A 13,451-nucleotide genomic window follows, 5' to 3' on the forward strand; every position below is an offset into this window, starting at 1 on the left:
GATTTTCCTGGTAAAATAGACACCAAATGCTGGATTAACTCAGCAGGGACAGGCAGCATCTCTGGAGAGAAGGAATGGGTGGTGTTTCGGGTCGAGACCCTTCTTCAGACTGAGAGTCGGGAGAGGGAGAGACAGGGACAAGGCAGTGAAAGGTGTGAAAACGCCTCTCAGTCTCGACCCGAAACGTCACCCATTCCTTCTGTCCAGCTATACTGCCTGGCCCGCTGAATTACTCCAGCATTTTATGTCTATCTTTGCTGTAAACCATTCATCTGCAGTTCCTTCCTACACATTCCTGGGAAAATAGTTGCATTAAAGTGGATGGATCTTGCACCAGAACTAGGTGTCTGCCAGGCTGGGTATTCCATTTCCAAGAGCGTTTCTGAGGGGTAATTGGAACACAAGAGTTGACAATTTAACATCTTCAACCTCTTCTACCAATTAATTAGATCATATCCGATCTGCACCTCAAATTCCTTTCACCCAACATTAAGAAAAAAAAGGCGCAGCGGTAGAGTTGCTGCCTCACAACGTCAGAGACCCAGGTTTGATCCTCACCACGGGTGCTGTCTGTACGGAGTTTGCACGTTTTCCCTGTGACTGCGTGAGTTTACTCCGGGTGCTCCGGTTTCCTCCCACACTCCAAAGACGTGCAGGTTTGTAGGTTAATTGGCTTTTGTAAATTGTCCCTCGTGTGTGGGATAGAACTAGTGTACAGCTGACCCTCGTTGGTCAGCGTGGATTCAATGGGCCGAAGGGCCTGTTTCCATGCTGTATAACTAAACTAAACTAAACTAAACTGAACTTCTAAAGTGATTGGACTGTGATTTGGGGCATCCCATGATGTGGTGACGAGCTTGTCAAATCCTTCTATAAAGATAGACATAAAAAGCTGGAGTAACTCAGCGGGTCAGGCAGCATCTATGGAGAGAAGGAACGGGTGACGTTTCAGGTCGAGACCCTTCTTCAGACTTAGTCTGGGGAGTGGGGACTCTGGGGAGTGAGATATGGAAGGGTAAGGTGTGAAAGCAACAGATCAGAGCAGACAACGGTTAAGGAAATGGAGAATGGTTCATTGCTAGCTGAGGGGAAGGTGACAAGGAGGCATACAATCAGAACAATGAATCAGGAGGGCAGTGAAACTAGTCAGGGTGCAGGATGGACGGAGTGAAAGGAGAAGGAAGGGATACTGGAAGATGGAGAAATCAACATTCAGACTGATTCATTCATTCAGTAAGCCGCCCAAGCAAAATATGAGATGCTGTTCCTTCGGCACGGTGGCGCAGCGGTAAAGTTGCTGCCTTACAGCGAATGCATCACCGGAGACCCGGGTACGATCCCGACTACGGGTACCGTCTGTACGGAGTTTGTACGTTTTCCCCGTGACCACGTGGGCTTTCTCCGAGATCTTCGGTTTCCTCCCACGCTCCATAGACGTACAGGTTTGTAGGTTAATTGGGTTGGTGTATGTGCAAAATTGTCCCTAGTATGTGTAGGACACTGTTAATGTGCAGAGATCGCTGGTCGGTGCGGACTCGGTGGGCCGAAGGGCCTGTTTCCGCGCTGTATCTCTAAACTATAAAGTAAATGGGTTTGTGGAGGCGAAACCATTGGTGTGAGTCAAGGAAAATATTTGGGGTCTGTGGTTGGGGGCCAGAGGCTTCTATTGCCAGGATGAGTCATGCCTACAAATCTATAAGGGTCTCAACACTAAAATCCAAGGGCTATGTTTATTTTCTATTCATTTCCACAAGACAGAAACACAATATTTGGCACATTTCTTTGAAACCCACAGAAGTGATATTGAGTATCTAATTTTGGGCTTTATTTATTTTCTTGGCTAAAGTGTAAATTAAAATGCTTTTTTTTTTCCACATATGGATAACATCAACCGCTAAGTAATAAAGATTACGAGCTAGAAGCCAACATCAGCCATCATTTTTTATTAACTCATTCGAGAGGCCATGCCGAAGTGCCCGACTGGAGGACCCATAGGCTTGGCGGGTAGCGGAAACAGGAACCCCCCCGGAGGACCCATAGGCTCTGCGGGCAGCGGAAACAGGAACCAGCCCAGAGGACCCATAGGCTCGGCGGACAGTGGAAACAGGAACCCGCCAGGAGGACCCATAGGCTCGGCGGGCAGCGGAAACAGGAACCCCCCCGGAGGACCCATAGGCTCGGCGGACAGTGGAAACAGGAACCCACCAGGAGGACCCATAGGCTCGGCGGGCAGCGGAAACAGGAACCCACCCGGTGGACCCATAGGCTCGGTGTACCGGGAAACCAGGAACCCGCCCGGAGGACTCAAAAGTTCGGTGGACCACGGTACCGGGAGCGAGCCGCTGGAGACGTTGGACGTGAGGAGCAAGGGCCAGTAGGAGGGTGAACCGGGTTAATGTCCAGCACCTTGAAATTCGGTTGCAGGAGGTGCCCCTGGGTCACAAAGACAGCCGGGCGAGGTGAGGAGGGGAAGGACGTCGGTTCGCGGGCCGACCCAGATGAGGGCGACGGAGGAAGGCCCAGCAGAGGCCTGGGGCTTTACTGGATCGGGACCATCTCCAGTCGACCAAACCCGCGGGCGGAAATGGCGCCAAAACATGGCAGCGCCCCCATGTGTAAATATGCAAAAGGAATTTCACTGCGCAGCTGCACATGTGGCATATAAAGCCACATTGAACCATTGAACCATTGAACCACTGAGATTGTGGACATCACAGCAAGGCCAATATCTATCAAACATCCCGAATTGACCTCGATTCTCAGGAGGCTGTTAACAGTCAACCGTACCGGAGGTGCATTTAGGGTAGGGCAGATGTCCTTGTGTTAAAGGGGATAAATTAAGTTGAAGTTATGGAAATTACCCAATTACATGGTCAGCAAGTCTAATAAAGGCTTCTTAGTTCATACCATTCCTTAAATTTAACCTGCCATGATGTGATGGATATTCACAATTCTGTGCCGATTTTGTAGACATTTAACTAATAGTCCAGCATTTGATCCAACCAGCCACTGTGCCCTTGTCAATTGGTAAAGCTATCCTGTTGTAAAATGCTTATTGCCGCTGCAGGAAATGCCATCTTTCTGGTCCCACACTCATTCCTGGAACATTTGGACAACAAGGACCCTTAGTCCACCAGGTGGCGCCACCAGCACTGGCTGCCTTGCCAACAGTCTGTCTGTCCTTTCTACTGTTTTTTTATTATTTTAAGTATGTGTTAAAAGTATGTTTTAGTGTTTTTTGGTTTGTTTTATGTGGGAAGTGTGGGGAGGGGAGGGGGGGGAATTGGGGGAAACCTTTTTTCAATCTCTTCCTCGACGGAGATGCGATCTTTCTCCGTATCGTATCTCCGTCCCCACTGCGGCCTAACATCGAGGAGTTGGCAGCCTTTCCTGGAGACCGGCCCGGCGCTTCATGCCGCGGGCACGTCGCACACTTGAACATCGTGGAGCTGCGATCCTTTGTGGACTTTAACACCGTGAAGCCCACGATCTCTGGTAAGAAGTGGCCGACTCGGGAGCTCCATGCCGCGGAGAGAGTTTCAACCGCCCCGACGCGGGGAGTTTCGATCATCCCGACGCGAGGACCTCGGACAGTCGGCAGCGGCGACTGCAGACGGTTCAACAGCCCCGACCGCGGGTGAACAAAAAGGAAGGTGATTGAACTTTATTGCCTTCCATCACAGTGAGGAATGTGGAATCCGCTGTGGTGGATGTTTAAGTTAAATTTTATTTTATGTGGCTGTGTGTCTTGTTGCTTTTTACTCAGTATGGCTGTATGGTAACTTAAATTTCACTGTACCTTAATTGGTGCACGTGACAATTAAATTGAAACTTGAATCTTGAATGGTATGTCCTTGTCTTCAATACCATCATTCCAACCTAAGTCATGTCTAACCCTAGCCCTACAGCAGTGGGGCGAGCGGGCGGATCGCGTGGATCGAGCGCAGCCCGCGGCAGCTGCACGGGGCGGCAGTAGAAGGAGCCAATGGCATCACCCACCCCTACGTCTGCCACCCACTGCCACCGAGACAGCGAGACTAGTGAGAAGTATCTCCTTGGCCAAAGATCAAACATTTCAGAGACTTGGAAGTTGCAAGATGGCGCCGGAACATGGAGTCTCTCTGCGTGCGGTCCCAGAAGAGGAGCTATTGTACTCATGCGTACTATGATCTGACGGGATTGCATGTTGAACGAGCTTCTCAATGTATCTCTGTACATGTGACAATAAAAAATAAACATGACACCACCATTGATTACATTTGCTTGACACCAATCTATGCTGAGATTGGCTCCATTGTAGACCTGCTGAGGATCTGCCTCTGTTACCTATCTTCAAACCCCTGGAGCTAGGCCTCAGCACCCCTCTGCCACTGGATCCTCACCTTCCTGATGCTGTAATCAATGAGCACAAGCGACAGAGTACAATCCACGATACTTCTCAATACTGGGGCCCTTCATTACACTCCCTCCACACAAACATGCTGCTCTTAGACTTTAGACTTCAGAGATATCGCATGCAAACACACTAGGAACAATTTACAATTTGCAGAAGCCAATTGACCTACAAACGTGTTTAGGAAGGAACTGTAGATGTTTATACCAAAGTTAGAAGTAAAATGCTGCACTAACTCGGCGGGTCAGGCAGCATCTCTGGTGAAAAGGAATAGGTGACGTTTCGGGTCAGGACCCTTCATCAGATTCGAGAAGGTTCCGATCAAATATGTCATGTATCCATGTTCTCCAGAGATGCTGCCTGACCCGCTGAGTTATTTCAGCGTTTAGTGTCTATTTTTGGATTAGATTAGCATTGGACGAGTGAGTGTAAATAGGTGATTGATGAATGGTGGGCTAAATGGCTGTATCCCACCAAAAAGAACATTCAATGCGTTTCGTCTTACAGAAGGAATGCTGTGCTGCACAGGAGGAGGTAGATTCCATTCCTATTATTCAGACACATTGCTCACAGTGCTGATGGTTTCAACCCACAGAGTACATCTGGGCTAGACTCACTGCTCCCTTTACAGTCAATGGCTGGAGAGCCGTTCCCACAATTTGTGAATTAGGGGTGGATAGGGAATTCAGGCAGAACTATCTGACTACCAAGCCAAACACACACATGGTACCAGTTAGTCCACAGCAGATATGAGCGTGACATGATTCTGAAAATACCAGATGACTGATGTACTGTGGATAGGGAGCCTTTGAGGTCAGGGCTTTTGAGACCCTTATCCTTCATTTTGCAACTCAAACTATTTAGAAACTATTCGCATCGGTGGAATAGAATGCATGCAGGAATTACAATGTGACTGCAAACCACGTTATTATTATAAACTAGACCAAGTGGACCCGTTGGGCCCAAACCTCTCCTGCATTGGTGCAGCACCCTCTCCTCCCTTCTCGCCCCCACCCCCCCTCCCTCCCTCCCCCCTCCCCTCCCCTCCCCCTCCACCCCTGCTCCCCCTCCCCTTCCCCCCATTTCCCTCCCCCCCAATCCATCCCCCTCAATCCCCCTCATCCTCCCTCCTCCCCCTTCTTCCCTCCACCCTCCCTCCATCCCCTCCCTCCCTAGGAGATAGATTTAAACTTTAAAATATGAATAATAAAAAAAACACCAATTTCAATGAAACTTCTTCCATTAGCACCAAAGGGATGATGGTGAGTAAGGTGGGCCTAAAATTGTCGCGCTATCTGGCACTGTTTGGCTGTAGTTCAGGAACAAACAAACAAACGAGTTTTAGTATATAGATGCTGGACTGAAAGCCGAGAAAGGAAGTAATGTGGGACAGACACAAAATGCCAGAGTAACTCAGCGGAACAGGCAGCATCTCTGGAGAGAAGGAATGGGTGATGTTCCGAGTCGAGACCCTTCTTCAGACTGAGAGTCAGGGGAGAGGGAGACGTGGAGATATGGAAGAGTAAGGTGTGAAAGCACAGATCAAAGGGGGACGATGGTCAAGGAAAATGTTCATTGGTTCATTGTTAGTTGAAGGGAAGGTGACAACGAGGCTTACAATCAGTAAAAATTAAATCAGAAGGTCAGTTAAACTAGTCAGAGAACTAGGATGGGGAATGATGGAGTGAGAGGGAAAGCAAGGGTTACGTGAAGTTAGAGAAGTCAATGTTCATACCGCTGGGTTGCAAGCTGCCCAAGCGAAATATGAGGTGCCATTCCTCCAATTTGCGCTGGGCCTCACTGTGACAATGGAGGAAGATTAATGTGGGGGGCAGATTCAGTGCATGGAATTTCTCAATGTGTTTGTTATATGGGTATAACTGGCTTCTAATGTCTTTGCCTTTTATCTCCACACGCCTTTGAGAACAAGCTGCTTTCTTGAGCCAGTGCTGTCCCGTGACGTTCTCCCACAGCGCCATTTTGTATGGTGTTCATTGGAAGTAGCGTAGCTAAGGTTTACGGGATTGGTTGTGGGGGCAAAGGGGCTGTCATCTCAAGACTGACTCAGTAAGACTGACTTTTTCTCAGGGACACCTGGGACAATGAGAGGTAATTTGATGGAGATGTGCAACATTCTCCATTGGACTTTAAGTGGTTGACCAGAAGGTTTTCAAGAAGTCGCTTCCCCTCATTGGGAATCCACAAACAGCAGCCCTTGACTGAGAATACGGGTCGGCTCCTGAGAACTGAGATAAGGATGCGTTTCTCTACACAGAAGGCAATAATTCGTCAGGGAATAAAAAATACCATTCAAGAATTCAGGACATCCAAAGCATTTTACATTCAGTGATAGACACAAAGTGCTGGAGTCACTCAGCCGGTCAGGCAGCATCTCTGGAGTAAAAGGGAATGGTGGCGTTTTAGGTTGGAACCCTTCTTCAGACCCAAAACGTCACCATTCCTTTTTCTCTAGAGATGTTGCCTGACCCGCTGGGTTACTCCAGCACTTGTGTCTTTCTTCAGTATAAACCAGCACCTGCAGTTCCCTTCTTACAATCCTTACATTCAGTGATGTCATTTTTGAATGTAGTTTAGTTTAGTTTAGTGTAGTTTGGTTTAGTGTAGTTTATTATTGTCACGTGTACTGAGGTACAGTGAAATCTTTTTGTGGTGTGTTATCCAGTCAGCAAAAAGATTGTATGCACACACAAGAAGCTGGAGTAACTCAGCGGGACAGGCAGCATCTCTGGAAAGGAGGAGAGGGTGACATTTCAGCTGAAACGTCACCCACTCCTTCTCTCCAGAGATGCTGCCTGTCCCGCTGAGTTACTCCAGCTTTTAGTGTCTATCTTCAGTTTCAACATGCATTTGCTGTTCCTTCCTACACTAAAGACTATATGTGATTACAATCAGGCCAATCTCACAGTACAGATACAGGGTAAAGGGTAACACGTTTATTGCAAGATAAAGTCCAGTAAAGTCCGATTAAAGACTCATCCACAGACTGATGAGAAAGTGGGATAACATGTATGTTCTACGGTGGCATTTAAAAGACTTTTGGATTGGCACATGGATATGCAGGGAATGGAGGGATATGAGTTATGTGCAGGTCGATAAGTGATGGTCTTGGCATCATGTTCAACACAGACATTGTGGGCCGAGGATCATGTTCTTGTGCTCAACGGTTTTCTAATATAGAACTAGTGTGAACGGGAGATCGATGGTCGGCGGGGACTCGATGGGCCAAAGGGCCTGTTTCTCTAAACTAAACTCAACTAAAACTAAAGCTAAAGATAGACACAAAATGCGGGAGTGACTCAGTGAGTCAGGCAGCATCTCTGGAGATAAGGAATAAGTGATGTTTCGGGTTGAGACCCTTCTTCAGACTGAGAGTCAGGGGAAAGAGAAACAAGAGATACAGATGGTGATATAGAGAGATATAGAACAAATGAATGAAAGATGTGCAAAAAAGTAACGATGATCAAGGGAACGGGTCCATTGTTAGCTGTAAGCGAGGTGAAAACAGGTTACAGACAATAAAATTCAATAAGACGACAGTGAAAGTAGTACAGAGTCTGAAGTAGGGTCCCGACCTGAAACGTCACCCATTCCTTCTCTCCAGAGATGCTGCCTGTCCCGCTGAGTTACTCCAGCATTTTGTGTCTATCTTTAGTTTAAACCAGCATCTGCAGTTCCTTCACACACAGTGAAACAACATAGTACGACGAGTTGGGTGGGAGGAGGGATGGAGAGAGAGGGGTTGCAAGGGTTACTTGAAGTTAGCGAAATCAATATTCGTACCTCTGGCTTGTAGGCTGCCCAAACCAACGCTAACTGAGACATATTCCAGGGCGCAGGACTACGATGAAGAATGCACTGGCTGGATGCGACTACAGGGACATGTATCTTGTATCTGTGCACCAAGGGCCTGACCTAATGGAGCTGCAGTTCGTGGGAAGTATGTGAAGGAAAAAAATAATTTATGCTGACGTAGCATAAATGTAGAGAGCAAATGGAATCAAATTTGCTGTGAAGTCTGACATATTGCATTCATTGAATTATTTTTAAGAAAATATAATTTTGGAAAAAATGAAGGTTAACGGGTGGAATGTCTATCTTAGTCTACTTCAGAGATAATAGCCACAGGCCCTTCGGCCGACCGAGTCCACGCCGACCAGCGATCCCTGCACATTATCCTACACGCTAGGGTCAATCTACAATCTTTACCGAAGCCAATTGACCTACAAACCTGCACGTCTTTGGAGTGTGGGAGGAAACCGGAGCACCCGGGGAAAAACCCACGTGGTTACGGGAAGAACGTACAAACTCCGTACAGACAGCACCCGTAGTCAGGATCGAACCGGGTCTCTGGCGCTGCAAGGCAGCAACTCTACCGCTGTGCCACCGTCTCTTGGCAATCAGATGGTATCAGGTGCTTTACCCACGGCATGAGAATGAATCATTGCGAGGGTGTTGTGCTTCTGCATACGTGTTCATTACCACAGGGATAGTACGATACCTGTCCATACCTGACTGAATGGTCTGCAGTTCACATCAGTGACGTTACACTTCATTTTTGTTTTGTTTTAGTTTAGTTTATTATTGTCACGTGTCCCGAGGTACAGTGAAAACTTTTTAATTGCTTGCTATCCAGTCAGTGAAAAGTCTATGTGTGATTACAATCAGGCCAATCACACTGTACAGATACAGCATAAAGGGTATCTTGTTTAGTGCAAGTTTAACTCCAGTAAAGTCCGATTAAAGACTCATCAGACTGATGAGAAAGTGGGATGACATATATGTTCTATGGTGGCATTTAAAAGACTTTTGGATAGGCAGGAAATGGAGGAATATGGGTTATGTGCAGGTTGATTGGTGATGGTCTTGGCATCATGTTCAACACATTGTGGGTCGTGAATCCTGTTCTTGTGTACGGTTTTCTAATATAGAACTAGTGTGAACGGGTAATCAATGGTCGGTGTCGACTCGATGGGCCAAAGGGCCTGTTTCCATGCTGTATCTCTAACCTAAACTCACTAAACTAAATTGTTTTTTTGTCCGCTAGTTATTATCAGCCTTAAGTCTTTTAGTTGTAATTCCATAGTTTTTGTTTGGTTAGTAATGATGTACAAAGATGCTCCTCGACTTACGATGGGGTTACGTCATGGATAAGCCCATCGTAAATCGAAAATATCGTACGTCAAAAATGCCAAACCTACCAAACATCATAGCCACCTAACCTCCCGAACATCATAGCCTAGCCTAGCCTAACTTAAACGTGCTCAGAACACTTACATTAGCCTACAGTTGGGCAAAATCATTTAACACAAAGCCTATCTATACACTAAAACTCTTGTTTGTTTATTTGTTCCTGAACTACAGCCAAAACGGTACACGATAGTGCAACAATCGTAGGCCCACCTTACTCACCGTCGTCCCTTTGGTGCTAATGGAAGAAGTTTCATTGAAATTGGTGTTATATTTTTAAATGTATTCACATTTTAAAGTTTAAATCTATCTTCTAGGGAGGGAGGGCGGGAAGGAGGGGGAGGGAGGGAGGGAGAGAGGAGGGGGAGGAAGGGAGGGGGGATGGAGGGAGATGGGGAGGGAGGGGGGGAGGGAGGGAGGGGGGAGGGAGCGAGGGGGAAGGAGGGGGGATAAGGGGGTTTGGGGTGGTGGAGTGGGGGGGAGGGGGAGTGGGGAGGGGGAGTGGAGTGAGGGGGAGGGGGAGGGGGAGGGAGAGGGGAGAGGCGAGGGAGGAGTGGGGGGTGGAGAGGGGAGAGGGGAGGGGTGAGTGGGGGAGGAGAGGGTGCTGCACCAATGCAGGAGAGGTTTGGGCCCAATGGGTCCACTTGGTCTAGTTTTATAATAAAGTGTTGAATATCTCATGTCATTTATTGAATACGGTACTGTACTGAAAGTGAAAAACAGAATCGCTAGCCCGGGGCAAGATCACGATTCAAAATTGGAAGTACGTTTCTGCTGAATGTGTATTGCTTTTGCCACATCCTAAGTCGAAGCATCGTAAGTCGAGGAGCATCTGTATTCAGTTTTAGTGAAGGTCTGCAGATATCCTAATGCTTTGCTCTGATACCATATAACCACCGTGCCTAAATAATAAGTTATTTAGTTTATTGTCCCGTGTACCACGGTACAGTGAGAAGCTATTTGTTGCATGCCAACGAGTCAGCAGAAAAACTATACATGATTACAATCGAGCCGTCCACTGCGTACAGATACATGACAAAGGAAATAACGTTTAGTGCACGATAATGTCCAGTAAAGTCCGATTACAGATAGTCCGAGGGTCTCCAATGAGGTAGAAGGTAGGTCAGGGCTGTTCTCTAGCTGGTGATAGGATAGTTCAGGTGTCTGATAATAGCTGGGGTGAAACTGTCCCTGAATCTGGAGGTGTGCGTTTTCACACTTCTGTACCTCTTGGCTGATGAGAGATGGGGAGAAGAGGGGGTGACTGGGGTGCGACTGGTCCTTGATTATGCTGCTGGCCTTGCCTAGGCAGGGTGAGGTGCGGATGGAGCAGGAAGTGTAGAGAGAGAGAGCGTGAAGCATAGATGGTAGAATGGACTAGTGCACATACGATTGGGATAGAACATGTGACCAAACTGGCAGAGCACTGAAACTGCAGAGAGGGAGAGTCCTGGAGATCAGTGAAGGGTTAAGGACAACACTATGCTTTCAGTATAGACCCAGTTCCGTCATCCTCCACTTCTGCCTCGGTTCCCAGACGCCACAGATCATGGAAACTGACCACAAACCCCACAAAATGCCTGCCTAATGTTTCATTTCCTTCCTATTTTGTTTCTTTACCGTTAATTTTATACTTTTGACGAACTCCTAATCGAAACCATCTCACTTTCTTGGATACTTTCTTAATATCCCCTTTGTTTTGAGTTTAATTGTGCAATTATGGTGTGGCGGTAGAGATACACTGTCCAAAAGCTTTTCACTTTTAATAGTTTCCCTTCCACTTTATCCTATCCCGCTTCAATTAGAAAGTTACGTTCATAAGTTATAGGAGCAGAAATAGGCCATTCGGCCCATCGAGTCTACTCCGCCATTCAGTTGTGCTTGATTTATCTTTTCTTCTCAACCCCATTCACCTGCCTTCTCCCCATAACCTTTAACGCTCTTACCAATCAAGTATCTGTCAATTTCAGCCTTTAAAAAAACACGCAACAAAAGCTTTTCACTGCACCTCGGCAATAAACTCAACTAGACTGAAACGGAACAATGACTTCTCTTCTACAGCCGACTTTGGCAGGATTACTCCTTGCTCGAGTGTCGGTTCATGTATCAGGTCATGGCGATAATTCTATTCCGAAAATAAACTTTATTCAAAATAAAAATTACATACAAACAAAAAACTGAGCCAAAAAAACTCTTCATAAATTCACAGTGTCTCTGCATTCAATCGCGACATACTCAGGATTCTTTGCACCGATCTTTATACAAAGCACCCTTGCGACTCATGTAGACTCCTGTGGTGTTATCTGTTCAGGACACAGAATGCTGAAGTAACTCAGCGGGTCAGGCAGCATCTCTGGAGAGCATGGAGAGATGACGCTTCAGGTCGGAACCCTTCAGGGCGCTGGGGAAGAGTTACTGCCTTAGAAAGCGAGAGACCCTTGTCCTGATTAAGGGTGCTGTCTGTACGGAGTTTGTACGTTCTCCCTGTGACCTGCGTGGGCTTTTTCCAGGATCTCCGGTTTCCTCCCACATTCCTAAGACATGCAGGTTTGTAGGTTAATTGGATTCAGTAAAATTATGTATGGGGATCGCTGGTTGGCACAGGCTCGGTGGGCCAAAGGGCCTCTTTCCACGCTTGTATCTCTAAACTAAACAAACCTAAATCTAAAGGTGACTTTTTGGGTTTGGACCTCTCTTCAGACTTCCCTTCCGTGAAACGTCCCCATTCCTTCTCTCCATAGATGCTGCCTGCCCCGCTGAGTTACTCCAGCATTTTGTGTCTATCTTTGGTTTAAACCATCATCTGCAGTTCCTTCATACACATTACAGTCGAGCCATTTACAGTGTATAAATACAGGATAAGGCTCCTTCTTTGTCTTTGCTTTTAGATTTTCCGAATAAAGAACAGATAATTGAGTGCATTAGTGGTAACTACAACTACATAACTACATTTTGGGTGGTCACGGTGGCGCAGCGGTAGAGTTGCTACCTTACAGTGAATGCAGCGCTGAAGACCCGGGCTTGATCATGACTATAGGTGCCGTCTGTACGGAGTTTGTACGTTCTTCCTGTGATCTGCGTGGGTTTTCTCCGAGATCTTCGGTTTCCCCCCACACTCCAAAGACGTGCAGGTATGTAGGCTAATTGGGTTGGTAAATATAAAAATTGTCCCTAGTGGGTGTAGGATTGTGTTAATATGTGGGGATCGCTGGTCGGTGCGGACTCGGTGGGCCAAAGGGTCTGTTTCCATGCTGTATCTCTAAACTAAACTACATAGAAAGGCTAATTTAACAAAGGTTTTCGTAGTTAAGGCAGGTACAAAAACAACATTTAGTCTAGTTTTGAGATGCAGCATGGAAGTGTTCCCAATGTTGGGGGAGTCCAGAACCAGGGGGCACGGTTTGAGAATAAGGAGTAGGCCATTTAGAACAGAGATGAGGAAAATCTTTTTCAGTCAGAGAGTTGTGAATCTGTGGAATTCTCTGCCTCAGAAGGCAGTGGAGGCCAATTCTCTGAATACATTCAAGAGAGAGCTAGATAGAGCTCTTAAGGATAGTGGAGTCAGGCAGTATGGGGAGAAGGCAGGAACGGGCTACTGATTGAGAATGATCAGCCATGATCACATTGAATGGCGGTGCTGGCTTGAAGGGCCGAATGGCCTCCTCTTGCACCTATTGTCTATTGTCTATTGAAATAGGGCAGAGTCCACACTGAACATTGATCACTTGTTCACACTAGTTCTGTTGTCCCACTTCCACATCCGCTCCCTGCATACGAGGGACAATTCACAGATGCCAATTAACTTACAAACTCTCACGTCTCTGGGAGGTGGGAGGAAACCGGAGCATCT

This window comes from Rhinoraja longicauda, chromosome 28 (assembly GCF_053455715.1).
Source record: "Rhinoraja longicauda isolate Sanriku21f chromosome 28, sRhiLon1.1, whole genome shotgun sequence".
Taxonomy (NCBI): Eukaryota; Metazoa; Chordata; class Chondrichthyes; order Rajiformes; family Arhynchobatidae; genus Rhinoraja; species Rhinoraja longicauda.